Source organism: Capricornis sumatraensis, chromosome 23 (assembly GCF_032405125.1).
Source record: "Capricornis sumatraensis isolate serow.1 chromosome 23, serow.2, whole genome shotgun sequence".
NCBI lineage: Eukaryota > Metazoa > Chordata > Mammalia > Artiodactyla > Bovidae > Capricornis > Capricornis sumatraensis.
In genome coordinates, this window is record NC_091091.1 from 43,435,547 (window position 1) to 43,450,079 (window position 14,533).

At 46.5% G+C, this 14,533-nt stretch overlaps 1 pseudogene; it reads right to left on the minus strand.

The window, feature by feature from the left end:
• Positions 1–9,653: 9,653 nt before the first annotated feature.
• Positions 9,654–12,102, minus strand: LOC138070229 (polypeptide N-acetylgalactosaminyltransferase 11 pseudogene; annotated as a pseudogene).
• Positions 12,103–14,533: the final 2,431 nt, after the last annotated feature.

A 14,533-nucleotide genomic window follows, 5' to 3' on the forward strand; every position in this document is an offset into this window, starting at 1 on the left:
ATGCAAAATCGTGTCCGACTCTTTGCGACCCTGTGGACTGTAGCCCGCCAGCCTCCTCTGTCCATGGGTTTCTCCAGGCCAGAATATTGGAGTTGGTTGCCATGCCCTCCTCCAGGGGATCTTCCTGAAACAGGGATTGAACTCTCATCTCTTGTCTCCTGCATTGGCAGGCGAATTCTTTCCCTCTGGCCCCACCTGGGAAGCCCTGAAACATGTTATCAAAAACATAAAGACTAAAAATATAAAATATTTATATTATATTTATTTATATTATAAAAAAATATAAAACTTCCAGAAGAAAATGTAGGAGAAAATCTTTTTAACTTTGGGGCAAGGATGTCTTTGATAGAATACGAAAGGCATGGCCATAAAATAAAAATGTGATGGGTGATCCGCATCAGAACACCACTGAGACAATGAAACAAGCTACAGAATGGGGGAAATATTTGCAATACATGTGTCTAGCAAAGAAAAAACCATTGCGTCCAGATTGTATAAGACAGCCCGATAAGAAAGGGCAAAAGAGTTAGACTCCTCCAAAGAAGTCTCTCATGGCTCACAGACACAAAAAGACATTCAATGTTATTAGCCATCAGGACAGTGCAAATTAAACCCACGATGAGATGCCAGCACACAGGGCATGGCTGAAATCAGAGACTGAGAATACCTAGTATTGGGAAGAATGGAAAACCACTGGGACTCCATACATGATTGCCGGGAAGGCAACATGATGCAGTTTGAAAACAGTTTGGCCATTTCTTATAAAGGTAAACATACACTTATCATATAACCCAGTAACTCCACACCTGGATTCTTTCCTAGGATAAATGAAAACACGTGTCTACGGAAAGACATGTCCAGTAGTGTTCACAGTAAATTTGTGACAATCCAAAACTTGACACAACCCACACATTCAACAACAGGCGGACAAGCAGTTGGGGTATATTCTGTAGGACTCCATGTATGTGAAATGGTTGATTCAAAAAAGACAGAACTAGTCTATAGTGACAAAAAGTGAATCGACATTTACTTAGGTTTGGGGTAGTGGACGCAATAAAGAGGCACAAAGAAACATTTTGGGAGTGATAGAAATACTGTGTATTTAATTGTAGTGGTGGTTCTCAGGTATATTGTCTTAACTATCAAAGTGCATGCTTCTAATGAGTGCATTTTACATAACAACGTGAGTATGTTTAACACAGCTGAACTGTACACTTGAAAATGGTTAACATGGTAATGCTTATGTTATTTGTTTTTTGCCACAATTTTTAAACAGTGAGCATATGGTAAAAAATAAAAGACGCATTTTATTTCATATAAATTAAAGCTGAATAATGTCAATTTAACAAGTGAAGCTGTATATCTCTAAGATCTATTTTAGCTCCTGGAAATCTTGGCAAATACTCAGAATAATAATTTTTTTTACCATTATTGAGAATTCTTCACTTTTCCACAGTGCCCCATCTTCAGAGTCATCTTAAGATGACTTCAGAAGTGGAGTCTTTAAAGTTTAATATACAGTGGACTTGTTGGCAACCTGCAAACCCTGTGGGCTCGTCCAAATGACATTTTTTAAAAGGAATGAATACATGAAATTTTGAAAGAAAACAATCATATTAAAACTTTGCCAAAATATTTTCATATATGTTTGCAGTATAGTGATATATGTGCTTTGCTATTAACACATTAATAACAAGGAATAGTGACAATCTCATAATTTACCATCAGTTCAAAAGATGAGTCCAAACAAGATTTGGAATATCTGTGTTGCGGTTGTTCAGTTGCTCAGTTGTGTCCGACTCTTTGCGACCCCATGGACTGTGGCACGCCAGGCTCCCCTGTCCTTCATTGTCTCCCAGAGTTTGCTCAAACTTATGTCCATTGAGTCGGTGAGGCCATCCAACCATCTCATCCTCTATCATCCCCCTTCTCCTCCTGCCTTCAATCATTCCCAGAATCAGGGTCTTTTCCAGTGAGTCAGTTCTTTGCATCAGATGGCCAAACTTCTGGAGCTTCAGCTTCAGCATCAGTCGTTCCAATGAATATTCAGGGTTGATTTCCTTTCGGACTGACTGGTTTGATCTCCTTGGAATATCCGTATCAACTGTAAAATGATGTGAAGTTACCTATGATTTCCATTGGTGATAAAGTTATAGGCTGACTAACACCCCCTATAATCTAGTAATTGAAGGTAATGCTTAAATTTTAGTGAAAACAAGGACATTTTCATCCAAATTTATAGGCTGGATTCCGTCTGTGAAATGCAGTTTGAGGGGTGGGCAACAAGGGCATGAGAAGGGTCCATCTAGAAGTCTCATGGAGGGCTGGTTTAACCTCCCTTCTCCTTTAAGTGGCTTCTCAGAAATGGGGTACAATGAGGGGGGTCTCATGGATTTCCCCCCACTCTGGAGTGCTTAGCTCCTGCAAAAACTCGAGCACTGGCCTAAGGATGGGTTGGCTGAGTTCAGAGTGGTGTGAACTGGTGTCCAGGCTCTCCTGGAGGCAGGCTGGACACAAGGCAGACCCTCCCTCTCGCCTCTCACGCGGCTCCAGTGCCCCCAGGTGGGTTGTATCATGATGGCAGGACAGGACCAGCCCCAGAACCCTTCCCACAGCCACCCCTCTGGCTCTCCCTGTCTCGAAGGTGGCCTCCACCCAGGGCCCCCGGCTTTGCCTTCAAAATGGTTTGCTTTCTGCCCTGAAAAATTCCCCAAGGAAAAGAAACACAAAGAGGTGGTTACTTGCTGAAATTCCTGACCGGGTTACCCCGGACTGAGGCCCAGGGAGGGGAGGGGACCCGGCTTGGGTCACCAGGAAGCAGGTGAAGGGGCTGGGACCTGATTCAGGTTCAGGCTGGCCCGCTCTCTTCCTCCTGAGATGCGGGGTGTGAAGGAGGCCCGGCATCACAGGGGGCCCCCAGGTAGCCTGTCTCTGGACACACAGGTGGTTAGAGGTAGGGCAGGCCTCGGAGATCACCAGATATATTTTATAGATGGGAGAAAGGGAAGGAGGAGGAGAAGCGAGGAAGTGCCAGACTACACTACCAGCTGGAGGTGACGAAACACTACTCTGGTCCTTGGTTAGTGGCTCCCAAGCCTGACCAGGCACCAGAATCCCCTGCAGCAATCATTCAAAACACAACTTCCGGGACCAGTTCCAAACCTGCACATCAGAACCTCTGCCCAGGGCCCAGTGTCTGCCCTGTTGCTAAGCAACCCAGGCCCTCCAGTGTGTGGCCAGGATCAGGAACCATAGCCCTGAGCCATTCCCGCTGTGCCCTGGAAGGGGCTGGGTGGGGATCTCTGCACCCTGCACTGGGCTCTTGTGGTATGGTGGGCAGATGGGAGGGCAGGAGAATGTTCTTCCCTTGGGGAGGGAGAATGGACCTCAAACAGGTGCTAATTCAAGAAGAACCGTAAGCCTTGACCCAACCTTTCCTTTTCGTTGGGAAAATCTAGACCCAAGGGATGCAGGGCAAGGGAGGGGATGGCAAGGGAACTTCCCTCGGTAAAGCATCATTTTAGCTCTCCGATTCTCTCTGTTAGGTCCAAAGAAGGTCAGCGGCTGCATCTTACTCGTTTCTATAGGCCAAGCGCTCAGCCCAGAGCCAGGTACACAGCAGGCACTAAATAAATGCTCCTGCAAGTGATTTTCCATTATCAGCTATACTGCGTGAGAGGCGCTTTCAAGATGGATATTTTTTTTCTGTCACCTCTTGAGTTTCCACAGACACCGGGAGCTGCTCAGAAAGCTGCATTCCAAATCAAAATACTCATTATGACGCACGCTGTTTGCAGTTTCCACAATCCCAGTCATTACCCCATAATGTGCGTGAGGAAAACAAGCCGCTCTCGGAAACACAGCTGTGTGGCCGAGCTCAGAGCCTTGCTGCCACAGGCAGTGACCTTTCTGGGTGTTTGTCTGTTGACCATGACCTGGCCAGTGGATCTTCAGCCAGTCAAGAGCCAGTTATGTAACTGACCTTTCCAGTTACATCTCGGGTAAGGTCAAGAAGCCCAAGGACTCCAGGGGCGAGAATTACCACCCTCTAACCCCTATATATGACCAACCTAGATAGCATATTAAAAAACAGAGACATTACTTTGCCAACAAAGGTCCGCCCAGTCAAGGCTATGGTTTTTCCAGTAGTCATGTATGGATGTGAGAGTTGGACTGTGAAGAAAGCTGAGCACCAAAGAATTGATGCTTTTGAGCTGTGGTGTTGGAGAAGACTCCTGAGAGTCCCTTGGACTGCAAGGAGATCCAACCAGTCCATTCTAAAGGAGATCAGTCCTGGGTGTTCATTGAAAGGACTGATGCTGAAGCTGAAACTCCACTTGGGCCGCCTCATGTGAAGAGTTGACTGATTGGAAAAGACCCTGATGCTGGGAGGGATTGGGGGCAGGAGGAGAAGGGGAGGACAAAGGATGAGATGGCTGGATGGCATCACCGACTCGATGGACATGAGTTTGGGTAAACTCCAGGAGTTGGTGATGGACAGGGAGGCCTGGTGTGCTGCGATTCATGGGCTCTCAAAGAGTCAGACACAACTGAGAAACTGAACTGAACCCCTACATATGCTAATTGCAGCCTGTTTATTTGAAACCCTGGGGACCCTTTCAGTTATCGGGAGCAACATAGAAATCCCTCTCTCTGACATTTTCCCTATTTATCTCATTTAAAAAAAAATAGCTGCACAGTACAGAAGTTTGCTCCTGGTCTCATTAGCTGCCTTCTCGTAATTGCAGGTTTTTAAGCAAGCTCAAGGCAGAGCCTCTGATGGAAATTAAACTCAAAGAGAAAGAGAACAAGAAAAACGCGTAGGAGTTGGATAATTGCATGCCTGTGTCTCTAGTGGTGGGCCTAGGCAAACAGAGCAGCAGATGGGGTCTAAATTGAAGGAAAAATGGAAATGAAGCTTAGCTCAAATGGTGATCAGAGCAAGTCCTGAGAACTGTTCTGGGCAAGCCTCTAGCTCTCAAGCTAGTGTTTGGTAACTTTACCTGTTGATTGATTGTCTGTGACCTTTCCCCCCACCCCTGGACCTCCTCTCTCTCCTCTTGGCCGGGAGAGGGTTCTGGGACCTGCTGCCAGGTCTGCAGGTCACTGGACACAAGCCAGGGAACACTTGGCCTGCACTCTCTCTCCCTGCCTCTCCTGTCAGCTGCACTCACTTTCATCTAATCAGCTGCAAAGCTAACCAGGGCATTTGAGGGCTCCGGACTGTCATAAAGCAGGTGCTAGATTTTTTTTTTTAACCTGGAATCCTGCTTAGCTTGTCCTCTAGCATGGGCAAGAGGAAAAGTCATGGACTTTGGAATCAGAATGACCCGGTACGGAATCCACTCATTGCCATCTTTGGGGCTTTTAACGTCTCAGAGCCACCATCAGTAAAACGGTGATAAGAACACCCAAACTGTTAGAAAGAGTAAATGAGCTCTCTCTGGGAAGTGCTGGCACATAGTAGGGACTCCATGAATGTCAGTTTCCTTTCTGTTCAGTAGTGTCCAACTCTGCTACCCCATGGACTGCAGCGCCCCAGGCTTCCCTGTCCTTCACTATCTTCTGAGGTTTGCTCAAACGCACGTCCACTGAGTCAGTGATGCCAGCCAACCATCTCATCCTCTGTCGCTCCCTTCTCCCCCTGCCCTCAGTCTTTCCTAGCATCAGGGTCTTTTCCAGTGAGTCAGTTTTTTTGCATCAAGTGGCCAAAGTATTGGAGCTTCAGCCTCAGCATCAGTCCTTCTAATGAATATTCAGGATTGATTTCTTTTAGGATGGACTGGTTGGATCTCCTTGCTGTCCAAGAGACTCTCAAGACTCTTCTCCCGCACCACAGTTTGAAGGCATCAATTCTTCAGCGCTCAGCCTTCTTTATGGTCCAACTCTCATATCCATACCTGACTATTGGAAAAAGCGTAGCTTTGAATATACTGACCTTTGTTGGCAAAGTAATGTCTCTGGTTTTTAATACACCGCCTCTGTTTATCATAGCTTGTCTTCTGAGGAACAGGTGTCTTTTAATTTCCTGGCTGCCTACTCAGCCTCCAGTTTCCGAGCACTCCACGATGTCCTCTGAAGTGAAGGTCAGATTACTGGGGAGTTTGCGAATTGCTAGCTTTCCAGGGTTGTCTCTCTAGAAGAGACAAAGTGGCTCAGTGAGAGGCGACCTGTGGGTTTGAGTCCCTTGTGCCCTTGGTCATGGTCCCAATCCTTTTGGGTCTCCATCTCCCTGGTGGCATCACAGATGTGATAACACCATTCCTGGCCAGAACTGCTCAGCTGACAAGGCTGAGTTCTGGGGAGTTAAGGTGTAAGAGCAAGCTCTATAAACCGATAAAAGGAGACCTTTACCAGTAAAGTAAATCTTTAAAGTAAAGTAAATTTTTAAAGTAGATGGTATTTAAGTAAATCTTTACTGGTAAAAGGAGATCAAATTGGTCTTTTATGGGAACAGGCAGCTCTGGAAACCCACAGAGGAACAAAGTTCTCAGGACTTTTATTGGAGACTCCATGTGGGCTGGTGGCATGACTTTGGTGCAGCTGGGATGGGAGGAGCTACAGCTTTGCAGCTTAAAGACTCTCACTGACAAGTGCCTGCCGTGTGACTTCAGGCAGATTCCTCATCCAACAGCGGCAAGCAGAAATGCCTGTGGTAATGGATGTAAGTGCTCTTTACAAACTGCAAAGCACCCATCCACCTGTTAGCTGTTTGGTCTTCTTCACTCTAGCTCCAAGGATACTCAGCTCAACACCACATACTGGTTGGTACTTAGTTTAAAATCCCTGTAGAAGGGAGGATAGCCAGCCCCTCCCTCAAAGCCCATTTATGTCCAAACAGTCTTTGAAGCAATTAACCTCTACAAGATGGTATTTAATGCAGATCAGTGTCTGAGAATAATGGCTCCCTAAAGATAATCCCTGGAGCCCGTGAATATGTTACTTTACGTGGCATAAGGGACTTTGCAGATATAATTGAGTTGGGGATCTTAAGACAGGAATATTATCCTGGATTACTTAGACAAGCCTAATGTAATCACAGGGTCCTTAAAAGACGGAAGAAGACAGAAGCGGGAGAGTCAGGAAAGGACAAAGGAAGCAGGGGTCAGAGGCAGAGAGAGACTGAAGAGGCTGAGCTGCTGGCTTTGAGTGGAGGAAGGAGCCCTGGGAGGCAGGCAGCCTCTGGGAGCTGGAGAAGGCGAGTGGTTCTCCCCTAGGGCATCCAGAAAGAACGCAGTCCTGACATCTCGACTTTAGCCCATTGAGACTCATTTTGAGACTGTGTTGATTTAAAGTGCCAAATTTGTGTAACTGGTTACACCAGCAAAAAGAAAACAATACGCAGGTAAATGGAAACTTCTGCAGCTTGCATACAAAAATCCAAAAGCCCAGGCCCCCAAAAGGAGGAACTTGGCAGCAGCTACACTGTGGAACAGAGCTTAATGACTAAATGACATTGATGTGGCCCTGGTCACAATGGCAGTTTTGGTGTTGAAGTGTTGTTTTTTTTTAATGACAAGTAGAGTAACTCGCCTGAGAGAGGGCGTTTTACATTCCCTGAGGTCATTGGGTCACACAGAAACAGTGGGTTCAGTTCAGGGAAAGACAGTTCCAAGACAGCATTACAAACTGGCTCATCTCCTAACCATGAGAGACAGCAAGCACTCACTGACCTTGCTGGTGGAGAGCAAACTGGTGCCACTTCATTGGGTGGCAATTTGGCAATGTGCATTAAAATTTTAAATGCACCTATCTTACAATCGAGCAATTGCATTGCTCTAAACTTATCACACAGATAACCTGCACGAAGAGGAATACTCATTGCAAGGATATTCATGGTTATTTCGCTGCAGTGGCAAAAGATTGGAAGCTGCCTAGTGTCCATCAACAGGGGACTGGTTTAATGAAATGCGGTTTTAAAAGAGGCAGGTGAGCTTTAAATTCTGATGTGAAATCATCTCCAAAATTTATTATTAGGTTCAAGAAAAGCAAGGTGCAGAATAGTGATGTAATACTTTTGCCTAAAAAAATAAAGTGTATACTTTGCAAGTGCATAGAATTCTCTTGTAAAGATAGGAAGCGGTAACACGACTGTTTCTTGGGGGAGGATTCCAGAGCCTGGAGGTCTGGCTTATTTGCCCTTCATCTTACTTTTATACTCTTGCGTGCCTTCATAATATATTAAAGAAAAAGAAGATTAAAGGGAAGGAAACAGAGGTCCCTGACACCAGCCCATGGGTGGGGCTGTTAAAAGAACTGGAATGTGTGCTCTGTGCGGAGGGCAAGGCTGAACCCATGGAGAAGATCTGGTCTTTGAAATAAGGAAGAATTTTCCAACATCAGAGCAGCCTGAAGGAGAACCGGGTTGCCTCGGTGAGGAGCGAGTTCCCTGTGGCTGCTGGGCTGAAGAAGCTCAGGCTACAGGAATCTTTCTTTTTTTCATAAAAAAAATTATTAATTTACTTTCGGTTGCTCTGCATCTTCACTGCTTTGTGTGGGCTTTCTCTAGTCATGGCGAGTGGGGGCTACTGTCGTTGTGGGGAGTGGGCTGCTCATAGCAGTAGCTTCTCTTGCAGACCACGGGCTCTAGGGCCCTCAGGCTTAGGTGGCCCATGGCATATGGGATCATCCCAGGCCAGGGATTGAACCCATGTCCCCTGCCCTGGCAGGAGGATTCTTAACCACTGGACCACCAGGGAAGTCCCTGCAGGAATTTTTCTTGCGGGGCTGTAACAGGGTTTCAGGTTTTGGAGGACTTAATATAATGCAGGAAATTTCACCTAGTTCCATACTATTATTTTTTAATAATAAAAAACACTTCCCTGGTGGCTCAGCCAGTAAAGAATCTGCCTGCAAGGCAGGCAACCCAGGTTCAATCCCTGGGTTGGGAAGATCCCCTAGAGAAGGGAAAGGCTACCCACTCCAGTATTCTTGCCTGGAAAATTCCATGGACAGCGGAGCCAGGCGGGCTACAGTCCATGGGGTCGCAAAGAGTAGGACATGACTGAGCGACTATTTATTTTAGTAACAAAAAGGATCCTTTAAATGTAGATAGTCCTATAATTCATCAAATAATTTATAATAGTTAACTGCCTCTTAAATATAATCTTATAAACGATGCCCTCCGGAGTTGAAGGTAATGTGGATGCAATCTGTTTAAAATTATCTATTTAGAACATGATAACAGAAGTGAAAAAATATCTCCTATGAAGTCTTCTAAGAAAGGAAATCATAACAGTTTCTGATCAGATAAATGCCCTTCCATTATTAAAATGGATTTAAATAAAGAAGCATAAATAGATTTGAACAAGCATGTCAGTTTCCTGGGTTTTGTCCTTCTCTACAAACTTGACTCTTTATCGAGTTACAGCTGTACTCTGGTTTTCTGTCATAAGCAAAAAAGTTCCTTAACAGCAGCTCAGAAGTGACCTTCACGTCTTGGTGAAGCCTACTTCTTCACCTCCTGGAGGTCCCTCTGCGCTCCAGTCCCCGGTGTATCTGCTGTGCCTCCGCTAATCTTCTCAGGCACCTCTGTCCAAGGAGGACAGGTGTGATGGATCACCATTCCAGCCACAGTGTCCACGTTAACCCTCCAAATGCCACCGTTGTCAGGAGACGCCAACAGAGCAACACAGCCTTTGTGGCTCAGGAGATCAACCACTCTCAGTCACCGTCCAGCTAACACTGGCACAGCCAATTATTCTTCCCAGCTTCAGTTGCTGGGCCCCTCCTGACCCATGACGCTTCATGAGCCTCCTGATGAACGTGTTTCTGACATGTCCAGGCAAGGGAGATTATTTAAAACCAATCCATGCTCTTCATTATAAATTCAGATCAGACTTGGGTCACCATAGCCACACCCGTTAAGCACTCCTAGGCCTCCTTGCTGACCTAGGCAGCCCTGGGTCACCAGACACTTACTGATCTGGAGGTGATAGAGCTTCTCCCAGTGAACAGCTTTGGGGGGTTTTTGCCTTCTATTGATAAAATTGGGTTGCAAGGGTTTGGCAGGGGGCTCAGATATATGCATCTCTTGGTAAACATTATCCAAATATCATTGAAGTGATTTACAACCCAACTTCCTCCTCAATTCAACATGCTTATTGATATTTCCAAAGCTTTTGGACCCGAGGTCAGGCCTTATGGAAAAGTACTACTTCCCCTATTCATCCGGCTGAACGTGAACCAGTCTCCTCATGCATGTCACGATATCCTGACCTTCAGGAGAACCATATGGTCCCCTTTTTCCAGATATGTGTCCAACTTTAGAGCGAGGGATGAAGAAGAGTTGACCTCCACCATCCAGATCTGACGTGGTATTTCTAAATTTTCTCCTTCCCAGATATTTGTGCCAGCTCACTGTCCAGTTCAATGAAATAGTTTCTGTTCAAGGCAAACAATTCTCCAGCAGCTGTAGGTGATTTCATTGGGAAAGTAGCTCCTGCTGGTCCTCCAAGCTTGGAGAAGGGAATGAGATCCCATCTGAAGGGGAGCCCCCTGTTGAATCCTCCCCGCAACACAGGGGATTGAACTGAGGTGAGGGTCAGCACTGATGGTGTTCGTCACCAGGCACCCGATCCTCCTGGAGGACAGACAGCAAAGGCTCAGTCACATCACAGTTGCTCTGATCCTTTCATCCTCCGATCAATCCCCCCTGCGTTGAATTAATTACTTCAGTTTTTCCAAGGAGTTAGTTTTGAACATATCCATCTAGTTCTTCATCCAAATTGCTGTTCACAGGAAAAATCTAAAGAAGCTGGGCTGGCATGTGGTCTAGGAGGCTGTCAATGGGCCGGAGCCAGGCATACTGATTTCATTGTAGAAACAAATAACACCGCCAGTCACTCACAAATCCACTGAGTCAGACTTGTCTTTCCATGCTGTGTTCCTTGTGTGTGGCACATCGCTGCAACAGCCAAGCCCTTACTCAGAAACTTACTGAAGGCATGTTTCTGATAACCCAGGTCTCTCAACGGCTGATCACTTTCATTAAAAATTGTACCCAATGAAGAAGAGAATTTCACATTATCTTTCTTTTGGATCTTCAGTGTGGTTATCTATGACATAAACGATTTCGTTTGCTTTGAATTATCATTCTAACACTCAACTTGGAACTGGAGTTAAACAGGGATAGAATTTGGGGTGGTGGGAAGGGTGGTGCAGAGTGATCCATCGGAGCCAGACACCTTGATAAACCCATTCTTGAGTGGCTGAGTCACTTCACTGAAGTTGAAATAAACTAAAAGCTAAACCATCCAGGTTGCAGTTATAAATGGCCATCCACACGGTGATGCTTCCCTCTGTAGACACAGCGTAGCTGAAGGGCCTCTTTCAATGTCTTGGAGCAGAATCTGCTGGAGCTGTAAACTGGTGCTGAAGGCTGGGCCTGGACTGGTCCGGGAGTGAGAATCTCTGGGGATGCAGTCTTAGGCTGGGGGAGGTCATGCTTCTGTGGTTTCACCTCGAGAAGCATGGCTCCAAACCGGCATCACATGGGGAATTTTACATCTTCCTGATGCCTCCCGCATACCAAGACCAATGGAATCAGGGCCTGGAGTCTGGGCTCCATTCTGGCCGCATCCACACCTGTCCCACGCGGAGCTCAAATTGTCCGAAACTTCAGTCTGATCATCTCACAACCCTTCCAGAACCATCCAATGGTTTCCCACTGTAATTAGGACAAAGGTCATGTCCTTGTGAAGGCCTGGAGCCCCTCTGAGTTCTGTTCTCCACCGGTCTTTTTCAAATTCATCCATTCACTCACTTTTGGCTGTGCTGGGTCTTCAGGGTTTGTGTGGACTTTCTCTAGTGGCGGCGAGCAGGGGCTCCTCTTTGTTGTGTTGCTCAGGCTTCTCAATGCGATGCCTTCTCCCGTTGTGAAGCTCGGGCTCTAGAGCTGGTGCTCAGCAGTTGTGGTATACGGGCTTAATTACCCCAGAGCACTTGGAATCTTCCCAGACTAGGGAAAGAACCGCGTCCCCTGCTTTGGCCGACAGACTCTTATCACTGCATTGCCAGCGGAGGCCGTCTCCAGTCATCCTGTCATTCACTCACGTGGATGCAACCCAGCTGCCCGCCACCATGAACTTACCGGAGGCACATTAGCACATTTACTGTGCCTCTAGACTGTCCCTGGTTATTCTTTTCCAGTTTGATTAAAAACACAGGTGCACATATTACTTCTTTCAGGTATCATCTAGGGGCAGAAACAGCCACTTATCCCATTACAGAAATCACGTACCAAGAATAATGATCGTGTCTCAGAGGAATCTAACTGCGTCACTTCAATAAAGTCAAAGCATTTACATTGTTCTTAAGGAAATTGGGTGTGAACAAGAATGACTGACTTGTTGCTAGGGGAGGTGCCAGCTCTGGATGGAAACTCTGCCAGCTGTGATTAAGAGCACAGGGTCGGGAATGATGGGTCTACCATAAATATGCCAAGTCTGAGATTCAGGGGGGACTTGGGTGGACAAGTCCAGTGTGCAGTTGGTTGGATGATTTTGAAGAAGTGGGGAGGGTTCTAGGATGGAGACAAGGCTTCAGAAGCATCACGATTTAGGAAGTGGTTCAAACTGAGTGACAAGGTCACCCAGCAAATGGATGTTCAGTGGACGTTTCAGGGGCAGGTGGAGGGAAACAGAGAGAAAATGCAGAGAAGAGACCGTGGGAACCTAAACCAAGGAGTGGAGACGTTTAGAGAAAGAGTGCTGCTGCTAAGTCGCTTCAGTCGTGTCCGACTCTGTGCAACCCCATAGATGGCAGCCCACCAGGCTCCCCTGTCCCTGGGATTCTCCAGGCAAGAACATTGGAGTGGGTTGCCATTTCCTTCTCCAATGATGAAAGTGAAAACTGAAAGCAAAGCTGCTCAGTCGTGTCCAACTCGCAGTGACCCCAGGGACTGCAGAACCAGCTCCTCCCTCCGTGGGATTTTCCAGGCAAGAGTACTGGAGTGGGGTGCCATTGCCTTCTCCGAGAGAGAATGACAACGTGGCAAAAAAAAAAAAAAAAAAAGACGAGTAGGAAGAAGCCATCTCAATAGTCCAGGCCAGAGGAAGGAGGAGTCTGCAGAGACTAGGTCAGGTATCATTTGAGGACCAGGATGAGGTGGAGGTCAGAGAACAGAAGACAGAGCTGAGAGCAGGCCCTCGACAGATGAAGCAGCTGCGCCCCTCTGCACATTAAATAAAGCTAAAAAAATAATAAAGGCTAGTGTCCCTGTTTTCCGGCTCTCTCTGACCCACAGGCTTCTTTTTCCAACCTCATAGCATGTGAGGTGCATGTGTGTGCTGTGTTGGAGTCACTTGGCTTTCAGATTCTTGCCTTTCATCTATTTAAAGCAAAAAAAAAAAAAAAAGGAATGTAAAGGCATCCGGTATCAGCCAGGGTTCTCCGAGGAAATAAAACCAAGTATATGAAGAGATTTATTTTAAGAAGTTAGAGCATGTGATCACGGGGGCTAGTAAGTGTGAGTTTCACTGGGCCGGCAGGCCAGAAGCACAGGCAGGAGTTGCTGTCACAGTCCTGAGATGGAATTTCTTCCTCTTCGGGAAGCCTCAGTGTTCGTTCTTCAGGCCTCCTGCTGGTTGGATGAGCAACCCCTGCCCTTACTGAGGGCAATTATCTCCTTTATTTGCGGTCATCTGAGCATAGATGTGAACCACATCCACTTTCCAGAAACACCTAGGTCAGCGTTTAATTAAGTAGCTGGCTGATGAAGACGAACCATCTCACCTCCTAAATCATGAAAACTGCCAGTCTCCTGGTCCAGGCAGACTTCTGATGAACTGTAGCATTTCTTTAATAAAATGCTAGAAAATGGAAGGGCATGAGGGTCCTCCTCGTGTGTGTGTGTGATCAGTCGCTCAGTCGTGTCTGATTCTTTGTGGCTCCATGAACAGTAGGCCACCAGGCTCCTCTGTCCATAGAATTTTCCAGGCAAGAATACCAGCATGGGTTGCCATTTCCTACTCCACGGGATCTTCCTAACCTGGGAATCCAACCCACATCTCTTGTGTCTCCTGCATTGGCAGGCAGATTTTTTACCACTAGCACCAATAAGATCCCTCAAATAAGATGTGAAAAACCAAAAGAAGCTGAAATTCACTTTTTCAAACTATGTTTTTCATCTCTTTCAGAATTCTACCCTCTCCTCCTCCCCCCACAGCCTGTAAGATACAAGAAACCGTCTTATTATTTATCCTGCAGAGCAACCGCAGAGTAACTTCTCTGCACATGTTAGCAAGCAGGCACCTTTACAACCACAAACAGTGGGGAGCTGATCACTCCCACGCTCTGCTCTTCTGGTGTATTTAACAAGACTAAATCGGTCCTCTGAGCTGGCTGGTTTTTCCCTCCCTTCTTCTCCTGTCAACCAGTCAGTAACATGAGCGGATGAAAACTTGGGGTCTAACCTCTACCATCGCAAGAGTAGTGAGGTCCCCTGAAACACCCACACAGCCACCTCTGAACAATCCTCTTCCTCCCAACAGAATATGGCTGATTCGAAGTGAATCCAATTGCAGGGCTGGTC